We start from the raw sequence: 25,490 nt of genomic DNA on the forward strand, positions 1-25,490 counted from the left end.
TATCAGCCTGCAGTTGACATACCTGTTGTTTCTATGAAGCTTATCCATTGCTTAAATTTCTGTAGCACCTGTTTTACTCTTTAGTAAATAGCAGAACCCAAACCTGCTGTAGTCATCTACAATGACCAGAGTATACTTTGCTCCTCCCAAACTAGCTTACATAGGACCAACCAAATCTGCATTTACTGGCTCTAGAGCTCTTGTTATCTGCCTTGTACTACCTTGCTAATTGGGAATGCCTTTGACTTTGATGCTTTACATACTGCACAGTCCAAATATGCCTTACGCGATGTCCTTTTAATTCAACCCTTCTGCAAACTGTTGCATTTGTTGCAAAACTTTGAAATTGGTATGGTTAAGCCTTCTGTGCAAGAGGTGAACACATGAAACATGCTCTGCAACATTTCTAATGTCTGCACACATTGAACCTTTTGTCCCTGCAACATATAAAGATTATTAAAAGACATTGGGACAGGAACGGTAGGCACAAAGGTATACTTGTGCACTTAGACTTGTCCCACTTTCTATTAACCATTTGTCTCTGCTATTGCATTAACAAACTTTTGCAACAGAAATCTGTCAATTTTGCAAATAATTTTTCTTTTCTTGCAAACATTTTTTTTCTTGCAAACATTCCTTCTTTAAATTAGAAGCTTCACCACACCTCTGTTTCTGGGCTGTAATCTGATCTCTTCTGTTGCTAGCAACCAGCCTATGGACCTTTCCATTCTTCTTTCTCTGCTCCTTGGGCCCCCACCTCAGGAATTTCTCCTTGTGGCTCTGTCTATATTGGGGTTTGTTCTCTTCTGCAATCAAACATGCCTTTAGGGCTTCCAGATGCAATTCCTGCTCTTGTCTGCATGCAAAAACTGCAGAAAAAATGTCCCAGGTTTGATCAAGGGATTGTAATACTAACAACATCTTTTGGGATTCAGGAATATTCATTCCACACTGTTTTAATTCCATAAACAGAGATTGCATTTGCAATAAATGTCTTTCCACAGATCCACCTGCTTGCAAACAGGTACAATGTTCTTGATAACTGAACAATAATGCAAGCTGACATGCCACATGCACAGCTCTTACCTTCAGCCAGACTTGATTTGCAGTCTTTAAACCAGATAAATTGATAAACTGTTCATCCTCTAAACTCAAAATGATATAAGCCATTCCTTTGTCATGTTTTCTTTGCTCTGAAGCTGCTAAAACTCCCTGTGGTTGAGTAATAACAAAATTCCACAGCTCCTTAACTTTTAGAAAACGTTCCATCTTTGCAGCCCATATTATATAGTTCTTCTGTCCTAAGCGAGTCACAGAGCACTCCTTAATTTCAACAGCACACATCCTGCAATCCCGCTGCCTTGTTTCTCTTTCTAAACACAGGCAGTATCTTCATCTTAAATTACAATAAAGTCTTTCTGTGTGCTCTGGGACCATAACTTATTAAAGTTTGTTGCAAAATCAAAACCAGAAGCGTATACAGATGACTGATTCAGCTGGATTCAATAACTTCTTTATAAACATAATAACAGATGAATTTACAATACCATTAGCAGATTAGTCTTCAGGTAAACATAAACAGGAGCTAGCTTCATTTCAGCAGAGCAGTATAGTCAGGTCAGAACAGAGAGGACTGGAGCCACACCCAGCCTTAAACTTATGTTTCAATTTTGATTCTCTGCACAAACTCAGAAGTGTTTAAGCTCTCTCTCTTTTTTTAATAAATAAATTTATTGAATATATACATTAAAAACAGGGTACAGAAAAACAAAAGGGATATATATATAATATACATTCTAACATTTATAATTTACTTATATAGTACACGTAGGTGGGGAGTGAGAAAAGAGGAAAGGTAGGGGGTTGGGGGAGAAGGGAAAGAGATTTAAGGGGAAGGGGGATAGGAAATTGGAGCAAAAGGGGAGTGGTAAGAAGAGAAGACCAGCGTTAGAGCTGGGGCTTTCATGGTTTGTGGCCTGTGGTTTGAGCACATAGGTGGTGTAAATTTCCCTAAAGTTTTATCCATATGTTTTGGATGTAATTGTTAGTGTCAAAACATATCAGTGGTTTAAGGGTTTGTTTTCTTTGTAATTTAAAGTTCGTGTCAATCGATGTTTACAGTTTGTCGTTTCAATTTTATATTATGATTTGTGATGTAGGTTGCTAGTTTTTCAAGTTGTTTTTGTTGGATATTTTTCTTGATGAATAATTTTTAAGTACAGTAATACCTCGACTTATGAGGGGCGCACGGGGAAGAGCTTGACCCGCCCCCTTCTCCCTTCCCCGTGGGAGCGCTGCATCTCTTGTCTGCCCAGCCTGAGAGGCACAAAACCGCCGCTCATGCCAGGCGGCCCGCCTGGAACACCAGCAATGCCGCTGGGCCGATTGCCGAGTGGGGGCGGGGCGCGGGAGGAGGTAGTGCCGCATCAGCCCCCTCAGGCCGCTCCATCCGGGATGGGGCTCCTCCCGAGACCCCGTGCATCCCTCCGGAGGAGCCCCATCCCAGATGGAGCGGCCTGAGGGGGCTGGTGCGGCGCTGCCTCCTCCCGCACCCCACCCCCGCTCGGCAATCGGCCCGGCGGCAATGCTGGTGTTCCAGGCGGGCCGCCCGGCATGAGCGGAGGTTTCGTGCCTCTTGAGCTGGGCAGACAAGAGATGCGGCGCTTCCACGGGGAAGGGAGAAGGCGGCGGCTCAAGCGCTTTCCCGTGCGCCCCTTCGGAGGAGCCCCATCCTGGGCGGAGCGGCCTGAGGGGGCTGGTGCGGCACTGCCTCCTCCCGCGCCCCGCCCCCGCTCAGCAATCGGCCCGGCGGCAATGCTGGCGTTCCAGGCAGGCCGCCCGGCATGAGCGGCGGTTTTGTGCCTCTTGGGCCGGGCAGACAAGAGGTGCGGCACTCCCACTGGGAAGGGAGAAAAGGAGGCGGTTGTCCGGGGGGGTGAAGGTGGCTGGGCCGCTGACAGGGACAGGCGGTGAGCGCTCGGAGGGGGCACAGCCCGGAGCGAAGACTTGGCCTTGGCTCGTATCTCGAATTTGAGCTCGGGAGTCGAACAGAAATATCTCTCCCCTCCTAGCTCGTATCTCGAAATGCTCGTATATAGAGCAGCTCGTATCTAGAGGTACTACTGTAATTCCTTTTTTTAAACCAGAGGTACCATTTGTCCCATGCTTTGTAGAAATCTGTCTCATCCTTGTTTTGCAGTTCCATTGTTAGCTTGGACATTTCTGCACATTCCATTATTTTAATCAAAAGTGATAGAACGGTTGGGTTTTTTTCTTGTTTCCAGAATTGTGCATATAAAATCCTTGCGGCTGTAATAATGTGAATTATAATATATCTGTTTTCTTTACTAAAGTTTTGTCTTATGATTCCTAATAAAAATAGTTCGGGTTTTGCATGGATGATCTGAGAAGTAATTTGTTCTAGCATAGTTTTGATTTTATACCAATATTTTTGGGTGGTTTCACATGTCCACCAGATGTGGTAGTATGTACCTGGTTTGAAGTGTTTAAGCTCTCATTGGCTGACTTAGTTATTATGCCTATTCATTTGTTAACATTGTTAATGTTGCTCCTTGTCTGAATCTGACAGGAGGAGTGCTCTCCCCAGAATCTGACATGACCTCAGATTATGTCAGATTCTGAGGAGGAAGAGCCAGTTCCCTTTGGATACCCTGAACTAGGGGGGTTGCCAGCTGATGCAGAAGGTGAGAGTGAGAGAGAATGTGATCTGAATGAACCCGAGGAACCACTAGAGGTGGCTGATATGACAATGGGGAGTGGTCCCAGTCAGATGATGAGGAAGACATTAGAGTGGATAATCCATGGATAGGTCCTCAATATAGGATATTGCTGAGAAGGCAAGAAGAGTTGCATAATAAAAGGTATTAGCTTATAACCTTACCTCTTCAGGGTGTGATGTCACATCCAGGCAATATAAAAGCAAAATATTTTGGGTAACTGGGTGTGGGGTTTCAATACTGTTCAATGGAAGAGGTTTTAGAGTGGGTGTATGCTTGAAAAAGGCTTCAAAACCATGATTTCTGCCTCAGTAAAAGACATTCTCTTCTGGATGATTTTTGCTCAGAACTTCAGAGAGCTGATTTATATTCTTGAATGATAAATGGACTTATCTAAGGAATTCCATTTAGGCCAGGTTTGGCACCTTTCCCAGACTTTGTTGATGCTTCACTCCAGAGAGAGAAATAACTCCTTTTTCTTTGCCATTTAAATCTAATTTTCACTGTGTGTGCTTTTATCAATAAAGAGTGTGATTTTTACCATGAAATAAGGGACTTTTGAGTTGGTGGGTTAGCTCCGAGGGCTGTACACAGAACAGTTAACATGGCTCTCCCAGTCATGAATTTTCTACTATAGTATCATACTACTGCTATAAATCTATTCTGCAACCATTTTTGGAATAATGAGTCTAAAAAATGAGATATAGTGGGAGGATTGGTCCCATAGCTTTGAGAAAAAAGATTACAATATTTGGAACTTTTGGATGAAAATATATTACTGTAGTAATTGGTTGAAACATGGTGTTCGTCCCCCATCATTCATCAGGGAAGAAGATTGAGTGAAAGAAATTTATCCCTTCTGGTCAAACTGGAACCTCAAAAAATGCTGAATATTGAGATATTCATCATGGCAAAAAAGAATATATTTATTAGCTTTACATGGATTAGCTACAATTAATGTGGAATTGGAATTCTACATTACAACCATTATATGCATGTGGATTATATTGCAAAAGAATGGCCTTGCATTTTTTTATTTTATCAATTCTTATACAACTGAATAAATGTGCTTTTGAAATTTTGAAGTTATTTTTGGTGCTAGTATGTAGTATAATCCTTCTCTTATTTAACTGAAAAACAGCTGATGAATGCGAGCAGATGTTCTTCCATTGTGTATGTGTCGATGTATGGTCATCTTTCCAACAGTCCACTGTTTCCTTGATTTCATCATCATCTTTTAATGATCCCATAATCCCTTGTGGAGTCTGGGCAACTGAATGGAGATGATTGTTTCTGGCCAGATGCCCTTCCTCTCATCAATGTGGAGTTATATTCAGCAGATATATTCTCATTATGCCCAGAATGAGAAATATCTGCCTCCACTTAGGATCGAACTCACAGCCTCCTGATTGTGAGGAGAGAACTCCAGGTCTGGGCTACCACAGCACTCTCAGTGTTTCCTTGATTTTCCACTGAATTTAGCCCTAGAATAGTGAAGAAACTCTTCCCATTAGGTGGTGGGATTTTTTTTTTTCAAATTCAGAAACATTGGTAAGTTGAAAATCTTCAGAAAAATAGATAGAAGCAGAATCACTCTCCGCCATTTCTTTGTGGCATCCTTGTAAAATTCCAGCTCACCACCATGTGAAATTTTGAAAGATGGTGGGAAGATAGTAGAATGTTGTCTGAAAATTACAAGGCAGATTTCAACAGAGCATTCAACTGTATATATAATATTCTAAGAGGTAGGATGCAAAGCAGATTCAAACTGAATTCCACTTCAAATCTCTTGTCCTAGTGAGTGACGGTCAGGTATTTTATTGACGGAAATAGAATACTGAAGGCAAAACACTGACACATTGAATGCTAGATCTTGGGTGCCCTCTGTCATGTATCCATCAAAGCTAGATAGAGTTAAAAATGTATTTTTAGTGGTGTTATATTATGATGTAGCAACATTACAGAGAAATGAGGAATAGGTGCGAAAATGTAACCCTGTTACTATAAATAGTCTTTTTTCTGTACAGGATTGCACACAATCTTTGAAATAATATGTCAAGGACTATATTCTTGCAGTGGGTAACTCTGAACCAAGTATTAGAATACCAATTAACATTTTGCACAATTTTATTTTATTTATAAATGCTTGCACTCTCTTTCTCACTTTCTGCCTCCCTCACCCTCTTTTTAAACATGCCATCCTCACTCTCCTCCTTTCTAATGTTAAGAGAAGACAGATTGTTCTTACCAAAAATTTGAATTTATCACTTACAGAGTTTTTAAAATTAGGTCAAGGGTTGCATGCAATCTTAGATATCAAAATAAAAATCTTTAATTGCACAACTTTGCAGTCCAAGAAAGTGAAACGGAACTAGTGCTATTGTACATGTTGGTAAATTACAAATGTAGGCTTAACGATTCTTAAGCATCCATTTTTTTCAGATTATGATAACCAAATACTAATCTGTCAACCATTACTTCTCTTTTAAAACCCTGCATTTGTTGGGTAGCAGATATAGCAGAAAAAATGAATGAAAACAAATGTTGACATTGGAAATACAACTTTTGTAAGAATTCTTGAGGTCGCTGCTCCTGTGAAAGGAAATAAAGATCTATTTTATTTATGATACAGCAGGATGATAGGAAAACTTCAGTTACTGAAGTCTATCCATGAGAGAGAGAGAGAGAGAGAGAGAGAGACAGAGAGAGAGAGAGACAGAGAGAGAGAGAGACCCACCCTGCAGCATGTCCTCCTCCATTGGGGATGAAGAACAAATCAGCTGACAACCTGAACTAAGGGAGGAAAGAAGTGATGAAAATCCTGAGACTATCTTTTTTTTAAAAAAAAATAACCAAGCAGTATCTTGTATAAATAAATGAAAAAAATATGTTTTTAGACAAGGAGAGGAAATAAATGTGCAGAGTCCCTCACTTGCTCCTAGCAAACAAAACAGCCATTGCATCAGCAATGATCTACATTGATAAAGTTTAGCAGAGCATACAGTATGTTCCTGTTCAGTAGCATGAAAGTAGATTGTGCATAGACTATTGTATCATATTAAAGATAACATATTATCCACTGGTTTAATAAATGGAATGATAGTCTAGGTTACAAAAAGAGTCTACTTGGTGTAGTGGTTAAAGCACCACTACTTAGGAGACTGTGAATTCTAGTCCTGCCACCTAAGTGACCATTGGGCCTATCCAGGGGTGGGCTACTGCCCGGTCGCGGAGGAACGCAGTGGGGAAGCAAAAATGGAGCTCCTCCCCAGAGCACCCAATTTGCACTGAAAGATGTTGAAAGAAAAAGCAGGGCGTCCTGCATAAGCCACACCCACAGTTCGGTAGTAAAAAATTTGGTAGCCCTTCACTGGGCCTATCACTCTATCTGACTTAGGACCAAGCAATGGCAAACCACTTTTGAAAGTATTGTGAAGAAAACTGCAGGGATTAGTCCAGGCAGTTGGTAAGGCACACAGACAAAAATAAAAGCCAGCATATATTACAATGCAGGATATTTGTATATTCATGTCTATAGAAAAGAATATCTGTATTTAAATACTATGATTTCATATTCATAAAATCATCATGATGATCAACAGCAACTTGGCAAGCAACCAAGCAAGCAACCAAGTAATTTTAGTGCTATCATTTGCATTTTGATGGACCATCCTTTTTTCCTTTTAAACATTTAACTCTTATCTGGATTTTTAAAGAATTTCATACCTAACTTTGGAAATTCCCATCTGCTGTTAAAACATGTATAACATTCTAACAATGTGTTACCACATAATTAAATTGATTTGAGTTGCTTAAAGCTGGCACACATTTGTCTGAGGCAAGTTTCAAGGGTTTGTCAATTTTAATTAGAAATGGCACAATAGCTGTGCACAACGTAGCAGATTATCAGGGTGACTTGTTAAATTATTAAAGGCTGAATGAACTTTGGACTGGAGTGTCCACATTAGTATATTTGATAGTGCATCCTAGTAAAAGAAATGGCTTTTCTTCTTCTTTCACCTTTTTTTGGCAGATTCTGCTTATATAGCCACCAAAATGGACCTTTTCTACAAATTTCTGACTGTAGAGAATTAAATCTATTTAACATTACAAGTGAGTGAAGTGTCATGCTCTTCAATCTCTCTCTTCACTTACTTTTGAGGTGCCTTCCTGCTCATATTAGAATATTAAAATTCTCTTTGTTACTCCATTTTCAGATACATTTTTACAAAAACTCTATAGAAAGGATGCTAAGAGTCTGCGGAGAGGGGCGGCATACAAATCCAATAAATAAATAAAATAAATAGAATAGAATAGAATAGAATTTTATTGGCCAAGTGTGATTGGACACACAAGGAATTTGTCTTGGTGCATATGCTCTCATCATACATAAAATAAAATATACATTTGTCAAGAATCATGTGGTACAACACTTAATGATTGTTATAGGGGTCAAATAAGCAATGAAGAAGCAATATTAATAAAATCTTAGGAGTATAATCAACAAGTTACAGTCATACAGTCAACATGGGAGGAAATGGGTGAAAGGAATGATGAGAAAAACTAGTAGAATAGAAGTGCAGATTTAGTAGAAAGTCTGACAGTGTTGAGGGAATTATTTGTTTAGTAGAGTGATGGCGTTTGGAAAAAAACTGTTCTTGTGTCTAGTTGTTTTGGTGTGCAGTGCTCTGTAGCGACGTTTTGAGGGTAGGAGTTGAAACAATTTGTGTCCAGGATGTGAGGGGTCAGTAAATATTTTCCCCGCCCTCTTTTTGACTCGTGCAGTATAAAGGTCCTCAATAAATTTAATAGATTAAAAGCCTGGATCGCTGAAGAAATAGCATAAATTCTAGTTATTACTAAGATTTAATTAGGTATTATAAAACTATATCAATGAAAAGAAGATAGGGATGCTTGCTCTGATCTACCTTATGACCCACCAAAGGTTTTATACTGCGAATGCAATGAATATAAATATACCTTTCTCTATATAAAGCTTATTTATACAAGCCAAGTGATACTAAAATATATGGAATGCTTTAACCAGAAATTATTGACAGATAAGGAGCACAAACAGACCAATAACCATGTTGGGTGTCTGTTGGATTATAATAGCTGTCCAAACTCACTTTCTGTGAGAAGGGCAGACATATAAATTTGGTTAAAGAAAGGAACAAATTCAAAAAAAAAATCCTGCCTGCACAGAACTTGAAATTATGAGCAGCTGAGGATAGTCGCCCTTCTGCACAAGGCAATGACTCCACTATTAGCTCATATATGTTATACATTTACAATACTCCCCCTTCATCCTCACTTCTCTAATTTAATGGGGAAAGAATTGTTCCTTCCTCATTAAAATTAACTGAAAATAATTATAACATGTAGCACCATCTGAAATCTGTACAGTTAAGTTCAGATTCTTGACTGTTATACAAAATTATAACCATGTTTTGCTAAATATAGTTACAGTTTGGGTAATAGTACCTTCAATATCTTGAGAAAGCATTCCAGCACCCCCTTAATTCTCAGAATGTTTGAACCAAGGATAGAATGGATATAAAACTAACATGCAATTGGGAATGTATTCTTCTTTCTTGAGGGGAAAAAAACCTTATACTATTTTTATTCCTACCACGTTCTGTTGAGTTCTGAAACAGAATATTAATAAAAGATGAGGGATCACAGTATCCAGCAACCAGTGAATTCCTAGCTCCCCAAACCAGCAAGCAAACTGATCCACCAACAAATATGAAACTCAGTGAGTGTACTGTTAACTCATGAAACAGATATCTAAACTTTTATTGTTTGGTTGGTTTAGAAGGCGACTCTGAATAATTTTCCTGGCGGCATTCTTTCTTCACTGTCCATCAAGACTCTGTAAAAAATTTGAAATCTGTTAAAATGAATATAGTTTATATCTTTTAAAACATATATTAAACAGGAAATTTGTTCCTACCCTTTTTTATTCAAACTGCTCTTGGCCTCTTAAATAGTCTTAATTTAATTTAATTTATTAGATTTGTATGCCACCCCTCTCTGAGGACTCGGAGCGGCTCTTGGCCTTAGCCTTGAAGTTGTAATAGTAAGGTGACCAGACGTCCCACTTTTGGTGGGACATTACCGCTTTTTACCAATTTGTCCCGCGTCCTGCAGCGTTTCTAAAAAGTCCCGGGTTTTTGAAAGACATATCAGCTGATGGCTTCAATGCCGGCTAGAGATTGTGTTGGAGCTGCTTGCTGTGTGATCAATTGGCTTGAAGGGATTGCCCAGCAAGCAGCTCATCTTCCAATCTGGGGGGCTATGATGGGCACAACGGATGGTGCTGAAGAGGCGCTAACACCACTGCTCCTCAGCCTGCCTGGCTCATCGCTGAGGGGCTGACACCATACTCCCTCACAGGGAGAGAAAGAGATGGGTTGGCTGAGGTGGCCAGCAAGTCCCAAGCGGCTTCCCTGCAGGAGAAAGTGGCTGCAATGGAAGTGGAGTTGAGTGCTGCCAGAGCCAGCTCGAGTGGGAAAAGAAGTGGTCTCTCTGAGCCCAGGCCTGTATGGCCAAGTTACGGAGGCAGGTTGAAAAACTTGGTAAAGTCAGCAATGGTAAAATAAATGAAAAGACAACATCTACTATAGAAGTGCAAACTGAAGACACTGCTGCTTACTATCCTTATAATTATTACAACTGTTCTGAATTATTTTTTGGGGGAAAGAAAAAAATGAAACAGTGGCCTGAAACTTTGGCGCTGTTGGCTACGGGTTGCTTTGCGCATGCCCAACAGAGAGAGAGAGATTGGAGGGTTGGAGAAGAGACTGAGCTTGCACCTGTCCAGCGTTCTAGAGATTTTTCAGACGTCCACCCCCATTCCCCCACTCCCCGGTCAATGGTGCCCCACTTTACCGAAGTTATAATCTGGTCACTTGAGGTAATACCACACCTCAAGAAATGGTTCCAATACTCTATCCAAATCTGAAATAAATGCACCTGGAGGCTGGATTGTGGCGTTTAGCAGTTTATTTTTGCAAAAGATCAGCTAGCTCTAATCAGGAATACTCTACTCAAATAGGCGTGCAAAATCTGAGGGAAAGTGCGGGCGTCTTTAACTATTTATACTTTCTCCCCCAGCAACAGGTGCGATTTGAGAGTTGTTACTTTTTCCCGCTTAAGACAGGGTAACCAATCAACGGTTATCATGCAAATGTGAACTCTTGGTAACTTTTGTACATTTAAATATTTACATATTCAACAAAATCTTTTTAAGTTTATTTATTTTTCAAATGCCTTCACATACACTTGCTTCTTCTCCTTTATGCTATCCAGAAGCACATCATTAATTAAACAGTTTTTCAAAACACACACCACACACTGTATGACTTTGCGAATAATATAGATGTGTTTAAATATCTTCTCTTTTGTGTCCCATTTTAGTTCTACTGATAGGTATGCATGTGGAAATACATTAGGAAGTTATCAAACAGTTTTAGAAGGTGGAGAGTTGAGGTGACAGTCATCCTGTCATGGCAAATTATTACTGGGGGCTTTGGGAACACAATGAAATGGTCCCATCAAGCATTTGCTAGACTGAAAAATAAGATAATGCCAAAAGCCCAACACTAATTTTTAATAAAACTTCAAAGAAATCTAATGTAGCAAAACACCAGCTTCAAATAGAAGTTATATTTACTACAATGGTTTTGTGGATCTATGGCAGAGTGTCCTATATGAATAAATAATTTAGTTGTTGTTGTTGTTGTTATTATTATTATTATTTATTAGATTTGTATGCCGCCCCTCTCTGCAGACTCCACAGTTAATGTTAGAACATCTGGTCTGGAACAAAATCGATAAAGTTTAACAAAAAACATTGTATAGTTCAGTCACTATCTGCCGCACGAATCCCAGCGTGTGGTTAGGTCCCATAGAGTTGGCCTTCTCCAGGTCCCGTCAACTAGACAATGTCATTTGGTAGGTCCTAGGGGAAGAGGCTTCTCTGTAGGTGGGCTGGCTCTCTGGAATCAACTCACCCCAGAGATTCGCACTGCCCCCACCCTCCTTGCTTTTTGTAAAAACCTGAAAAAGCACTTATGACGTCAGGCTTGGGATCACTAGACTCCAGCCTCTGTCCAGTAAATGTGTGATAATATGCATGTGATTGTTCAATTTTAATGATTAGTTTTAAGATAATTTTTAAATTAACTATTCTATTAATTGGCTTTAAAAAAATTATATATTGTATCTTTTTTATTGAAATGTTGTAAGCTGCCCCGAATCCATAGAGAGGGGTGGCATATAAGTCAAATAAACAAACAAACAAACAAACAAATAATACAAATTGTCAGGAAAGGATCATAGCTGATTCTGAGACAACAATATCATAAGCTGATTTCACTAGAGTGTGTGTGAATATATATATTAACATTATACATATATATATATATATATATATATATAAAATTAACTGCCTTGGAAATGGCCCTGGATTGGGCTGAGAGGCAAAAAAGGAGATGTTCCTTCAATATACCAGGGTGATTCGACACAAAATGTAACCCTTCCCTGGTACAGAGCTGAAGGGATTGGATACTGTAGCCTAGAGGATAATTCTCTGCCTTACAAGGCAAAGGTTGCAGGTTCAAGTCCCAGTGGGTATGGCTAGCTGATGAGGCCAAAATAAGGCCGAAATAGATCTATCCTAGTCTCCCTTAATTTTCAATTCAGCTTAAACATGTGACACATACAGATAGAATTGTCGGCTATCAATAAAATTAACTGCCTTGGAAATGGCCCTGGATTGGGCTGAGAGGCAAAAAAGGAGCTGTGATGTTCCTTCAATATACCAGGGTGATTCGACACAAAATGTAACCCTTCCCTGGTACAGAGCTGAAGGGATTGGATACTGTAGCCTAGAGGATAATTCTCTGCCTTACAAGGCAAAGGTTGCAGGTTCAAGTCCCAGTGGGTATGGCTAGCTGCTGAGGCCAAAATAAGGCCAGAATAGATCTATCCTAGTCTCCCTTAATTTTCAAATTCAGCTTAAACATGTGACATATATATATATATATATATATATATATATATATATATATATATATTTGTTTTCGTAAATTTTCACGGGTATATGTATGTAGATTGTTCTGAGTTCGGGTTTTGCCCTGTGTAATATTTTGCATGTCTATGCGACGTTTCGGCGAAATCACATTCACCATCATCAGGCTGAAGTTCCAATCTTTGTGTTGTTGTAACAACACAAAGATTGGAACTTCAGCCTGATGATGGTGAATGTGATTTCGCCGAAACGTCGCATAGACATGCAAAATATTACACAGGGCAAAACCCGAACTCAGAACAATCTACATATATATATATATATATATATATATATATATATATATATATATATATATATATATATATATTTGTTTTCGTAGATTTTTCGTAGATATACACATACATATATATAAAACTTTATTTCAATTAAGATAGACTTTACTCAAATTTGTGCTTTAAACTGTACCATGTTTGCAATTATCAAGTTATAACCCATGCATCTTATAAAAAATGAGCAAAATAATATTTGTCATAGATATAATGCAGAAAAATGCACAAACACACTTTTATAAATGTTCACATAACAACAATGGGAATAAAAATACATAATAATGAAAAGGGAAGCAATTTTACTTAGTAAGGCAAAATTGCTTAGGATGAATACACCTAATGATGTCTGTCTTCCAGAATTATAAAATTGCAGTTCTATTGTTCTTAAACCATTGCCATGTTCCTTGGCTTTTCTCTCCATTGGCGCATTTGGGTATTATAGAGTTTGGGACATCTGAGCAGATGTATTTCTATGTGTCTTTCCTCTGGAAGAATAAAATACAAAGCTTATAAATTAGCAGCTGTGAATGGCCCATAAAACAGGATGAAGCTGCAGTTATTATACAAAGATTTTATTTTCCCATTTCTCTAAGTAGGATGATATCTCTTTTTGCCTTGGAGGCAAAACTAAAATGCTTTCTTCTCTTGATAGGTCCAGGAAAAGGCAAAAGGAGAAAATTCTTTTCATATGTTGAAATTAGATAGAGCTGGCTTTATGTGAAAACTAAGGGGAAGTCTTTGAATGAACAGACGCATCCCCAAACAACTGACTGTTTTTGCCTTATGTGAAAAAGAAGGAAGAGAAGGGGACAAGATTCTGTGTAACCTAAAATAGAAATACATGGCTTGAAATAATATATTTGCAATTGATTTATATTAATTGATACATAGTTGGGGGGAAAAATTAAAATTAAACAAAGGTTGACTGGTCCCTACAACAATTGCTTGTTGTCCACATGCAAATTGTGGGATCAAAGATACGATATCAAACTAAATCATTGAAGGAGATCAACATAAATTCCATTGTGAAATATTTAATCAAAGGCTGTGGAGTTCCTTCTATTTCTCTTCATTTACAATGCCACTGATAATCTTTTGAACTCATATGCATGGCTTTGCTGAAACATGTTTTGCTATACTGTACAATGTTGATTCAACATACATAGTGTGAGGAACACATTCAGAATGCTCTCATGACATTGCAATGTTGGGAACATAAGAACATAAGAAGAGCCATGCTGAATCAGGCCAAAGCCCATCGAGTCCAGCATTCTGTGTCACACCGTGGCTTACCAATTGTACATAAGGATCTTGAGCAGAAAGAGAAGGTAAAACCCCTCCCTTTCCCTTGATCCCCCAACAAATGGTACCCAAGGGAATCCTGCCTGCGTCAGCCAACATAGAGGCGGCACTTGGACATCCTTTTCATTAACCACCGATACACTTGGCATCCATGAATATGTCTAATCCTATCTTGAAGCTATCCAGGCTGACAGCTGTCACGACCTCTTCTGGAAGTGAATTCCATAAACCAACGAGCCTCTGGGTGAAGAAATATTTCCCTTTATTTGTACTCATTTTCTTACCTATGAGCTTTAGGGAGTGCCCCCTCATCCTAGTATTGTGTGATAGAGAAAAGAATTTTTCTCTATCCACCTTTTCTATCCCATGCATGATTTTCTACACTTTGATCAAGTCACCTCTTAAACACTTTCAAGGCTGAAGACACCAAGGCGTGGCAACCTGGTTTCATAAGGGAGATGCTCCATTTCCTTGATCATTCTTGTCCTTTTTGCACCTTTTCCAGTTCCATTATATCCTTCTTGAGGTGTGGTGACCAGTACTGTACACAGTACTCCAAGTGTGGTCTCACCATCGATTTGTACAGAGGCAATACAACACTTGCTGACCTATTTTCAATTCCCTTCCTAATCATGCCAAGCATGGAATTTGCTTTTTTTACAGCTGCTGCGCACTGGGTTGACATCTTCATTGAGCTGTCCACCAAAACCCCAAGATCCCTTTCTTGGGTTGTCTCAGAAAGCTTGTCCCCATCAGTTGGTAGGTATAATTGGGGTTCTTTGCCCTAATATGCATAATGAAAGACCTGGGTATCAAATATTATATATGTGTTTATATGTGTGCACGTGTGTGTGTTTGTGTTTGTTTGCGTGCATGTGCATGCATACACACGTTATCTAAAAATCACTCTGGAAATCTGAAAATGCTTCCAAATAGGGCTGTGTCTCATTTAGCACAACTGATCACAGATGGACAAAATCACCAGCGGCATCAAATGCTCTCAAAATCTTCCTTGCATTCTTCAGGCCTCTGGCACAAATAGAAATATCAAAATGCCCTGTGATACTAGGTTCTGCTGGTAGCAGTATAGCAGAATGAACACTATAGGCATTTGGTGTAACTTGCAAGTGTTCTTTTGTGCATAGGCTGAAATCTAACAGAGACAGAGTATACTAGATCTTTTTTCTCCTCTTTCCTTTTGAAAGATTTCTATTCTCCCCAACCACCCAAAGTAGGGTAAAAGTAGGGGGACTTATAGTGCTTTTGTGATTTAAAAAAATGGTCTTTTGCCAAACCTTTTCTAAGATTTATTATTTTAGAATTTCACTAATAGACCTTTACAGGTGCCAATAATAATTTGGCAAGCCTTCAAGTTTTGCTAATGTATAAGTTGATTGTTCCAAAATAGATTGAGTGAAGCAACCAACATTTGTCTTGAGCCTTAGCTTATACACTGAATTGTTCAGCATACAAATTCATGAAGCTCTAACCAAAAATAACTACAAACGTTGCACTGATGTGATCAAATTTAGGATCCAATGAGTAAAACTATACAATATTAGCAATAATTTCTACATTTGAAACAATATTATTCATACATTAGACCCACGTTTATTAGTTCATTGCTACTTTGACTTTTTTTAAAATACAATTTTAAAGCTTTTTTCTTAGTGAATTATATCCATTACATTTTATCCTTATAAGTTATATTCTGTATAACTTAAATAGGAAAAAAAAAAGAACAAAGGAAAGGAAAGCAATATATTTTTGAATCTAGACTGTAAAGATGAAGAAATTATTGGCAATCCTTCATTTTCTGCCAGAATTAATGTAGATACTTTTGAAACAGCTCTAATCACCACAGTGAAAAACAAAAAGAATAAAGTGATCCAAATGGAAGGGACAAATAAGCATCCCTTCATCAATCAATGCCAGACCATAAGCAATTATTTCACCAAGTCTTTCCTGGCCCACAGTGAAACTTGTTTATTGTTTTCTGTAGAAAAATTTAGGGCATAGGAATAAAGAAGGTTGATGGCCACATAGCTTTAGCTGATCCTGGCATTAAATCACAACATGATGCCATTGCCACAGATTTTAAAGAGATAAATTCTGCTCATTTATCAAACAGCCCACTCTGTGCATCCCAGTTTGATACAATTGTGGAAATCAAGGTGTTTAGTGTTTTCCCCAACTTTAAAATGATTTGCTTTATATATGTTCTCACAGCAATACACTATTCACTTATCAGATGTTCTCCCTTCCCCTCCATGAAACTCCTACAAGCCTATCAGAGCAGAGTATGTGGGTCCTATAGCAGGGAAGAAGATAAATTACCTCACTACTGACCTGCTTGATAGAAGCAATCCTGACAACATGAGAAATACATTCAGGCATCTTGTGTTCTTCAGAAGTTATCTAATATAGTTCTAGATCACACCCATCCTCGGTATTTTTAGGCCAGTGAGCAAATTTGAAATCTGGAAAGCATGTCTTTGTATGATATGTATAGCAAGTAACAGAATAACAGAATTGGAAGGGAGGGAGGTCTTCTAGTCCAACTCCCTTCTCAGGCAGGAAACCATATACCAGGGGTTGGCAACCTTAAATATCCAAAAAGCCACAAAGGTCTTTACTGAAAGCCCCCTGTTCAATTCTAGACCCAACTGGAAGTCCACTTTCCTCATCATAGAGTCTCCTCCTAGCATGGTGTCCTGTTTCCTCTGCCGACTGGAAGTCCAGTTCCCCCATCATAGAGTCTCTTCCTAGCATGGTGTCCTTTTTCCTCTACCTGTCCTAACCAAAAGACCTATCAATTGTGAAGGTGACTGGTGATAGGAAGCCACAGCAGAGGAATGAAAGAGCCACATGCAGCTCCAGAGCATGGGTTGCTGACCCATGCCCTTTACCTGGATGGGGAAAACACAGTGCGGTAGCGAAAATGGAGCTCCACCCCAGAATACCCAATTTGCACTGAAAGATGTTGAAAGAAAATGCAGGGCATCCTGCATAAGCAAGGCCCACAGTGTGGTAGTAAAAGTTTTGGTAGCCCTTCACTGCCTATATGGTTCCAGACAAGAAGCTGTCCAATTTCCACTCAAATGCCTGTAGTGATGGAGCACCCACAACTTCTGAAAGCAAGCTGTCCCATTGGCGAATTGTTCTCACTGTTAGGAAGTTTCTCTTTAGTCCTAGGATACGTCTCTCCTCGATTAGTTTCCATCTATTCTTTCCTGTCTTGCCTACTGGCACTTTAGAAAATAGGTTGACCTCTACTTGTGGCAGCCTCTAGTTTTGTGGCAGATCCTTTATTTGCATTGTCACAATTGTTTCATTTATTTGATATATTTTATCTGGGGGAGTCTTCCATTTCTACAGTAATACTGTAGAAATTCCATTTCTTCCTTAACTTTCTTTGTTTTTTCTTTATTCCATTTTAAAATTTATCCTAAATTTTGAATTTTTCTTTCAAGAGCCACTTTTTCAAAGTCTTCAGGAATTCCTCCGAAAGTCAGATTTTACTATGGTGGTTAAAATTACAGAGTATCTATAGTTTCTTCCTTCCTGACTTTCCAAACCTTGTTTTGAACATTGTCTGTTTTAAAAGCTTTTGTGTGTGTTGTGTATTTATTTGAGCAATCATTACAATCATTAGATTACAATGTTTACGTCCATTTTTATTTCCTCCATTTTGTTTAATATTCTCTCTTGTGACCTAGATTTTTTCACATAATGCTTTTATTTGCTATGTTAATTTCTTGAATAGTTGGCTAAGCATTTATCTCCTCATTTCTTTGTAAGTCATAAAAATCTTTTCCATACATAGTTTTTTGTTGTTACAGTGCTGTAACCAAACCATTATGTTGCATTCTATTTGTTCTATTTTATGATAAATAATGGCTCAGTCAATAGGGTGGCCAATTTTTTCCTGATGAAACCATTTTCTCCCCACTTTCTTAACCCCCTTAGGCTCTCTTTTCTTTAGCCTCTTAAAATCTTTCTTAACTCATAACAAATGAACCATTCAAAAAGCCTCCTATTTGATTTCCTTTCATACATTTCACCCACCCACTGCATTCTGAGACTACAAAAAAATAAATAGAGTTTCCTGTTATACCATTCAGTATTATCTAGTGGGCTGTATCATTTTCTGTCTTTATTATTTATTAAAGAAGACTTCTTGTTTTGATAAATCCATAATGGTAGAAAGGAAGATTGTAAACAAACAAAAGAAAAAAAATATTAAGTCTTGTTTTATAAATCCGAACTTTACAAGTTCAACTGGATAACTTCTATTCAAACAATCACTTATCATACTGTTGCTTCATGCACTCACAAAAGTGGTTAACAATGTGACTAAAGTCCACTGCTCACTCCTTTAACCAAATCATGTATTTGTTCCAAGCCTAAGCCTTAGTCCAAATTGAATTTAGGATCAGCTCAGTGGAATCTGTTTTTCAATTCTCCATTTAAGTTTCAGCTTTAGAGTTCATTTCAACATTTTTTAAAATCTTTATAAACTAATGACAATGATCAGCTGTAATAAAAGTACATCTCAGCTGTAGTTAAATTCATTCTTCTCTTATTCTGATATCAAAACAGTTAGAAAATTATTTAAATGGTTACACTTACACAATGCAATACCGGAAAGTGATGATAAATGGTTAGAAGCCCTATCAAAGCTTTCCTGCCAGAATGGTTTGTCTGTGTAATAAATAAATAAAATCAGCTTCCAGTAGTCATCTTTTGTGTGGGTTTTGGGTGTTTCAAATTATGGTCTGAAGCCCCATTACCATACATTCTTACTTTATCGCCTAATTAAAATTACTTGGAGTTAAATAAGAAATACCCCAGATTACAAAGCAAAATGGGAAAAGTTCTCACTGTCAAACTCTCATAGCTCTATGCCACTTTCTGTGTATTCTAACTATGCTTTATGAAAGCAGGTCTGGGGGTTTCTAAATATCATTTGGGCTGAAAACTGAATTAATTATTGGAAATATATATCAAGGGATTTGTTGTTGCTGGATTAGGAGCAGAGACATCAAGGTTCTAGTGTTCCCCTAGGTCTGGAAGATGGCTAGATAATTTTTTGGTAGGTCAGCCTCTCTTAGCCCTAGACTGGGGAGTTAAAAAACAACTATGTACTAATCAGAAATTAATCCATGTGCTACATCACAATCCACTAATCTTTAGTGATGAGACCTTCCTTGCAATGGATGATTGAGACTGAATATATTATATATTTATAATCTATAATGTACACACATACACATACATTGTGTGTGTGTGTGTGTTTATGTAGGTATGTATCAGTGGTAGGATTCAGCTGGTTTGCACTAGTTCAGGCAAACTGGTTCTTAAATTATGAGTGGGATAGCGAAAATGGAGCTCCACCCCAGAGCACCCAATTTGCACAGAAATATGCAGGGCATCCTGCATAAGCCACACCCACAGTGTGGCTTATGCATCCTGCATAACCACACCCACAGTGTGGTAGTAAAAAAATTGGTAGTCCTTCACTGCCACCCACCCGCTCCACTATCACTGCGCTGCAATGGAAAAACAGGCAAACGAGCAGCCTTTGCGAAGGAAGGAGAAGGCTGCTTTCCTTCCTCTCTCCCTTGTGCTGGCCACTTTGATAGGGACAGGAATTTAAGAACTGGTTTGCCCAGGATCATGTTGGTCATCATGGGAGGCTCATCCCGCAGGTGTGGTGGAGCTGGAGGATGGAGATGGGCCATGACTCCCACAACAGTGAACTTCACTCTGGTGAACTGGTTGTTAAATTATTTGAATCCCACCACTGGTACATACATACACCCACGCATGCATGCATACAGTATACACACACCCAGAAAGAGAGCATATATTTATTTATTTATTATTTGTATTTATATGCCAGAAAGGACTCAGGGCAGCTGATAATAGTCATAAATACAGAAATAACAAAATTCAACAACAATAGCAACAAAGCAATAAAATATATAATACCCTAAAAACCATGCATACATACAGTCATTCCTGTTCCAGGCCTGCCAGAGAAGCCAGATCCTAATGGCTTTCCAGAAGACCAGCAGGATGGAGACAGTATGGATATCCAGGGGCAGTTGATTCCAAAGGGCTGGGGCCACCACAGAGAAGGCTCTTCCGTAAACTTTCAAATGTCAAATGTATGTATGCATTCTTTGCCTGCATAAGCTACTTTTTCTGAAATACTCTGAAATGTAATGGAACATGGAATCAGAATGTACTTTGTATATCTCATGTACTAAATTTGTACAGTATCAGTGTCTATCTAATATAAAACCAGAATTAATATTATGTCACTTGGTCATTAAGTGTTCTGGATCTATTTGTTGTTATTTATACAGTATTTTAACTTACTGACCTACAAATTTTCCCCATTGCTGTCATCCTACCAATAACCCACTCATCAAGGTTTATTATTTATTATTTGGATTTCTATGCTGCCCTTCTCCAGGGGACACAGGTTCCTTATTACTTTGTCTAGAAACATAATAATTGCTAGTTACTTTCTCTGGTCCATTATCATCTCCTTAAATGTTTAAATAACTTTCAAGTTCTGACAGACTTAGAGTGCCTGTAAGTGTGAAAGAAATTCTGTTAGATATTTCCTTATCATCTATCACATCAAAGCACTAGTTCTATTGTCTTTTTAAATGCAGGCACAATTTTCTTATTAAGATATTTTATATTTAATATAAATTATAATAGTTTCAGATATGTTACCATATGTTAATTATGTCAGTATTAAAATCCTTAGCAATATACAGTATAAACTCTGATTGAACGGAATCCTTAACTAGTTATATGGAGTAGGTAAACTTATATAAACTCTTAAAATGTATTTATTGACTATGTTAATTAATTCAAAAGTAGTTAGGTTTAACCCTAGGCTCCCATCATGCAAAATAGTCTCCCAAGAATTGTGTATACAGCATAGCTCTCCTTTTTACTGTGTTTCATATAGAACAAAATGATGGAGGCAACTAAAAATAGCCCAGCACGGAAAGATAGTGAGATGATTTTATCATAGCAAAGGAAGTCTTGTTTTCATTATGAGCTCAGTGGTTAGAGTGCAGTCATACAAACTCAGTGGTTAGAGTGCAGTCATTCAGTTGACTGCTGTCTGACTGCAATCTGATAGTTCAAATAGCACCAGGCTCAAGGTTGACTCTGCCTTCCATCCTTCCAAGGTCGGTAAAATGAGAGGACCCAGATTGTTGGGGGCAATATGCTGACTCTGTAAACCACTTAGAGAGGCCTGTAAAGTACTGTCAAGTGGTATATGTCTAAATGCTATTGCTGTTATATGTGCTGGCAAAGGACCTTTAAAAATCGGTAGCATTCCACAAATATACAAAATACCTTTTTTCTATAGTCTTAATTATTGAAATGCAGTTCTGTACATTTCATGTAATTCAAGCTTTCTCTTCCTATGGAAAAAACATTATGATAAAGTCAACATCAGTTTTGAGAAACGTTGCTTGTTGCTTGACCGTCACCTATTAGGTTGGCTTCTTTCAAGTAGCTACTTAGAATGTGTTTATGTAGGATGATGTACTTTAGAGGGATTGGTAGCCTTTCAAGATAAACTGAAAGCAGCACCAGAAATTAGCACTTGTTCTGCTATTATGTTCAGAAAGGGTTAGAATTAAAATTGAAAATTGCAACAATTGCTGACATAAACTGAGTATTTTATAGAAAAGTTAGGAGGTCTGCCTTTATGTTACCATTTTTGTTACAATTTATGCTAAGTGCAATGAGCAATAGATTTTTCTTTTTTAAAAAAAATAACTGCATTTATAGCAAAAACCATTTAAGCTCTGCATTTACTGGCTTGTTTAAATCAAAGCTAAGTTTATATTTTATATTCCAATAAAAAGGTTGTGCACCTCAAATGAATTAAGAAGGAACATAACATCCTTGTGAATCTTGACCTAAGAAATTAAATTGCTTGTAAATACTAATTCATAGCTGATCATTATACAGAGATGGTTTGCCCTGTGCAATATTGCACTGCCCCTTGTTGTCAAGATCTGCATACTTATTATACCAAGGAGCTGTAATTCACATATAACGATCCAATTGAAGCTGTGATGCTGTGTGAATTTCAAAATTGTTTTGCCATTCTTCCATCTTTGGAGGAAGAGGGTACACAGAAACACCCTCTTCCCTTATTTTAGAATAAGAGCCACTTCTTGCCTCTAAATGGAAAATGCCAAATGCATCACAACTGGACTGTCGATAAATTTGTTTGGTCAAAAGACAGACTGTCAAGTCTGTCTGCTTTCATCCACTTGCAAAACACAGCATGGGGCTGTGATTTCTTTGTCTCTGTTTCCCAGCTTAAAGCTAGAGGATTTGGAAAGCAGATTTATATTGCTAAGCTTCAGGCTGCATTCAAGTACCAAGCGCCATCAGAAATGTAGTGATTTCTCTTGCAATAAGAGCCTCATTCATGACTCTCAATGATGTTATTGGAATGCTGAATTAAACAGTTACTGCACTCAATCAAACCTATATTTGCCCTTAGGCTTTATCTAGTCACAGGAATATTTTTTATAAGTGAGGATAGAAATCATTTGGTAAATATTGGGCTTAAACAAGTCATAAATTTACTAAATGAATAGTTAAAAGCAATGTGCAAGATTCGGAATAATCCTATCAAGTACACTGAGAAAGCAACTGTGCATTTAAATGTTATATATTTAGACAACTTATATGACTGCTTATCTCACACGGTGATACTAGGCAGACCCACAACAGCAGAAAAACAACAACACAAAACATATAGGAGACAGAATCACCCATACTATTGATTCCTGACTTACTCCATCCTAGCCAAGGGTTGAAAGAATAGCCAGGTCTGCATGGTGTTTCAGTAGGCTAAAGGGGGAGAGACCTCTAAAATCACAGGTAGAGGGCTGTTCCAAAGGGTTGGGCAGCTATAGAAAGGACATGCTTCCAAGGTGACAACATTTGAGGAAAGGGACCTGCATCTACTCTATCAAAGCAGCGGGGCAGATGATTCAATCTCAGAAGAGATCATTCTTCCAATAAATTGTCCTGTAGTGCAACATAAAGACTTAATGCTGATAACAATAAATTGTATTGTTCCAGAAAGCAATGGGAAGCCAATTCAGCTTGCACAATAGGACTGTAACATAGGGAAACTCCCAGAAATGTGTTTCTGAATGGTCTTCAAGGGCAGGCCGATATGGGTAATCCAAAGTAATCCAATGCAATCCAACTCAATCCAATAATGTTTGATACAAGCAAGGTGTTTCAATCCAGGAATAGGCATACTTGGTGCACAAGATGAATTTTCACAAAAGCCCACTTGCCCTTGGCTGCTACCTACTTTTCAAGCAACAGATACAAGTCCAAGAAATCTGACCCGAATCCTGAAAATGTTATAATATGCTTCATGGTTCATTATGAAGATGAAGCTCATTAATCCCTCCTTTCCCAGAATGGCCTTAGACACCTGAAATAGGCCACTGGTTTTCCACCAATGAACACACACAATGTTACTCCAAATGTACAACTATAGTTTAACTTGCATAGTTCAATTATGTCTATTACATATTTTCCTACATTTCTCTCATACATTCTTTTAGTGAAACAATAATTAATGAGAAATATGCATTTAACTGATCAACATTCCATATTTACAATGGAAGTTGTGTAGAACTGCTTTGATCTTACAGTATTTGCAAAAGACAATGATGAAGCTTAATTCAACTAGACATTATTTTTATCACTTACATTTTTATCGGGCATGTTATCTACTCCCTAGCACCACAAATAAAAATTAATAAAATTGGTACCATCAGAGCTGTAGTTTCATGCAAATCCACTTTATATGTTTAATATACAATACAGCGACCATAAAACACTAAACTTTTAATGGTAGTTAAATTATTTGTTTTTTTAATATTATCATTTCTTCTTTTCTTGTATGAAACTAATGGAATAATAATAACTGGGGAAGGGGGAATCTACCATCTTGCATTTTATGCTTATATCCTGAGACCCTCTGTGAACACTTGTATCTTCTATTCTTAGTAAATTTGCCTACCCTTGCCATTAATATACTAGTTATATTGAATAATTGAATTCAACTGAACTGAATCAAAATTATCTGGGAATAGAGTCATAAAACTTAATATCTAATCCATTTCAAAGCCCATCCAAGCCTTTAACTGCATTGTGTCATATTTTGTGCAAATCCCTCCAAGAATCTTATAAAAATAAATCTTGTCTCAGGGCCTGTGTTCCCCATTCATTTAAAATACCTCACATTACCATGTCTTTCAATAGTTAACACCAAACAGTTTTGAGATGATTGCTGAGACCATTTTCTGGAAAATTGTGTTGACATCTTCTTTCACAATATTCAAGGTAACCTGACTTATATTAGCATACTTGAAATCACTGGCATTCATTATAAACATGCCCTGACCTCCATTTTGACAGATAGCTGCACAGTCCAAAGATCATGTGAATTTCATTGCCTGTCACCCAGGCAACAAATGATAACTCCCCTTCATCTTTAGCCCCGAGTTTTTACTGATCAGCTTTTAAAGAAATTCTACCTTCTTAATTTAATTGATGGCTTTAACACATTGAGAGTTTGGTTTTAATTAACCTTCATTACCCAGCGAAGGGGAATTTCATATGTCTGAAAAGGTCCTGCTTGGAGCACAAGATACGGGACTGCCTTTGTCCTTGGTAGAATAATTAAGAAACTAGCTTCAGCTGTTCTTTCTACCATTAGCTTGCAGAATGGGGGGGAAATGAGAAGTAATTTGTTATTTCTGCAAATTCTGCTAGGCCTTTTAAGGCAATTTAAAACACAAGTAAGGAAGAAGCTAGGAAACTCCGCCAAGAAATGACTCCAAGCATCACTTACAGGTATTAGAGCAAAGATAGGCAATCTAATGACTTTTAGATATTTTGCACTACTACAATATTTGTTGCTTCCAGAATAGCTGGACCAAGTTGATTATTTTTGCCTTTAATCCTGGACATCAGTTTTCATAGGTTCTTGCT

The sequence above is a fragment of the Erythrolamprus reginae genome, chromosome 3, assembly GCF_031021105.1.
Source record: "Erythrolamprus reginae isolate rEryReg1 chromosome 3, rEryReg1.hap1, whole genome shotgun sequence".
Lineage (NCBI taxonomy): Eukaryota > Metazoa > Chordata > Lepidosauria > Squamata > Dipsadidae > Erythrolamprus > Erythrolamprus reginae.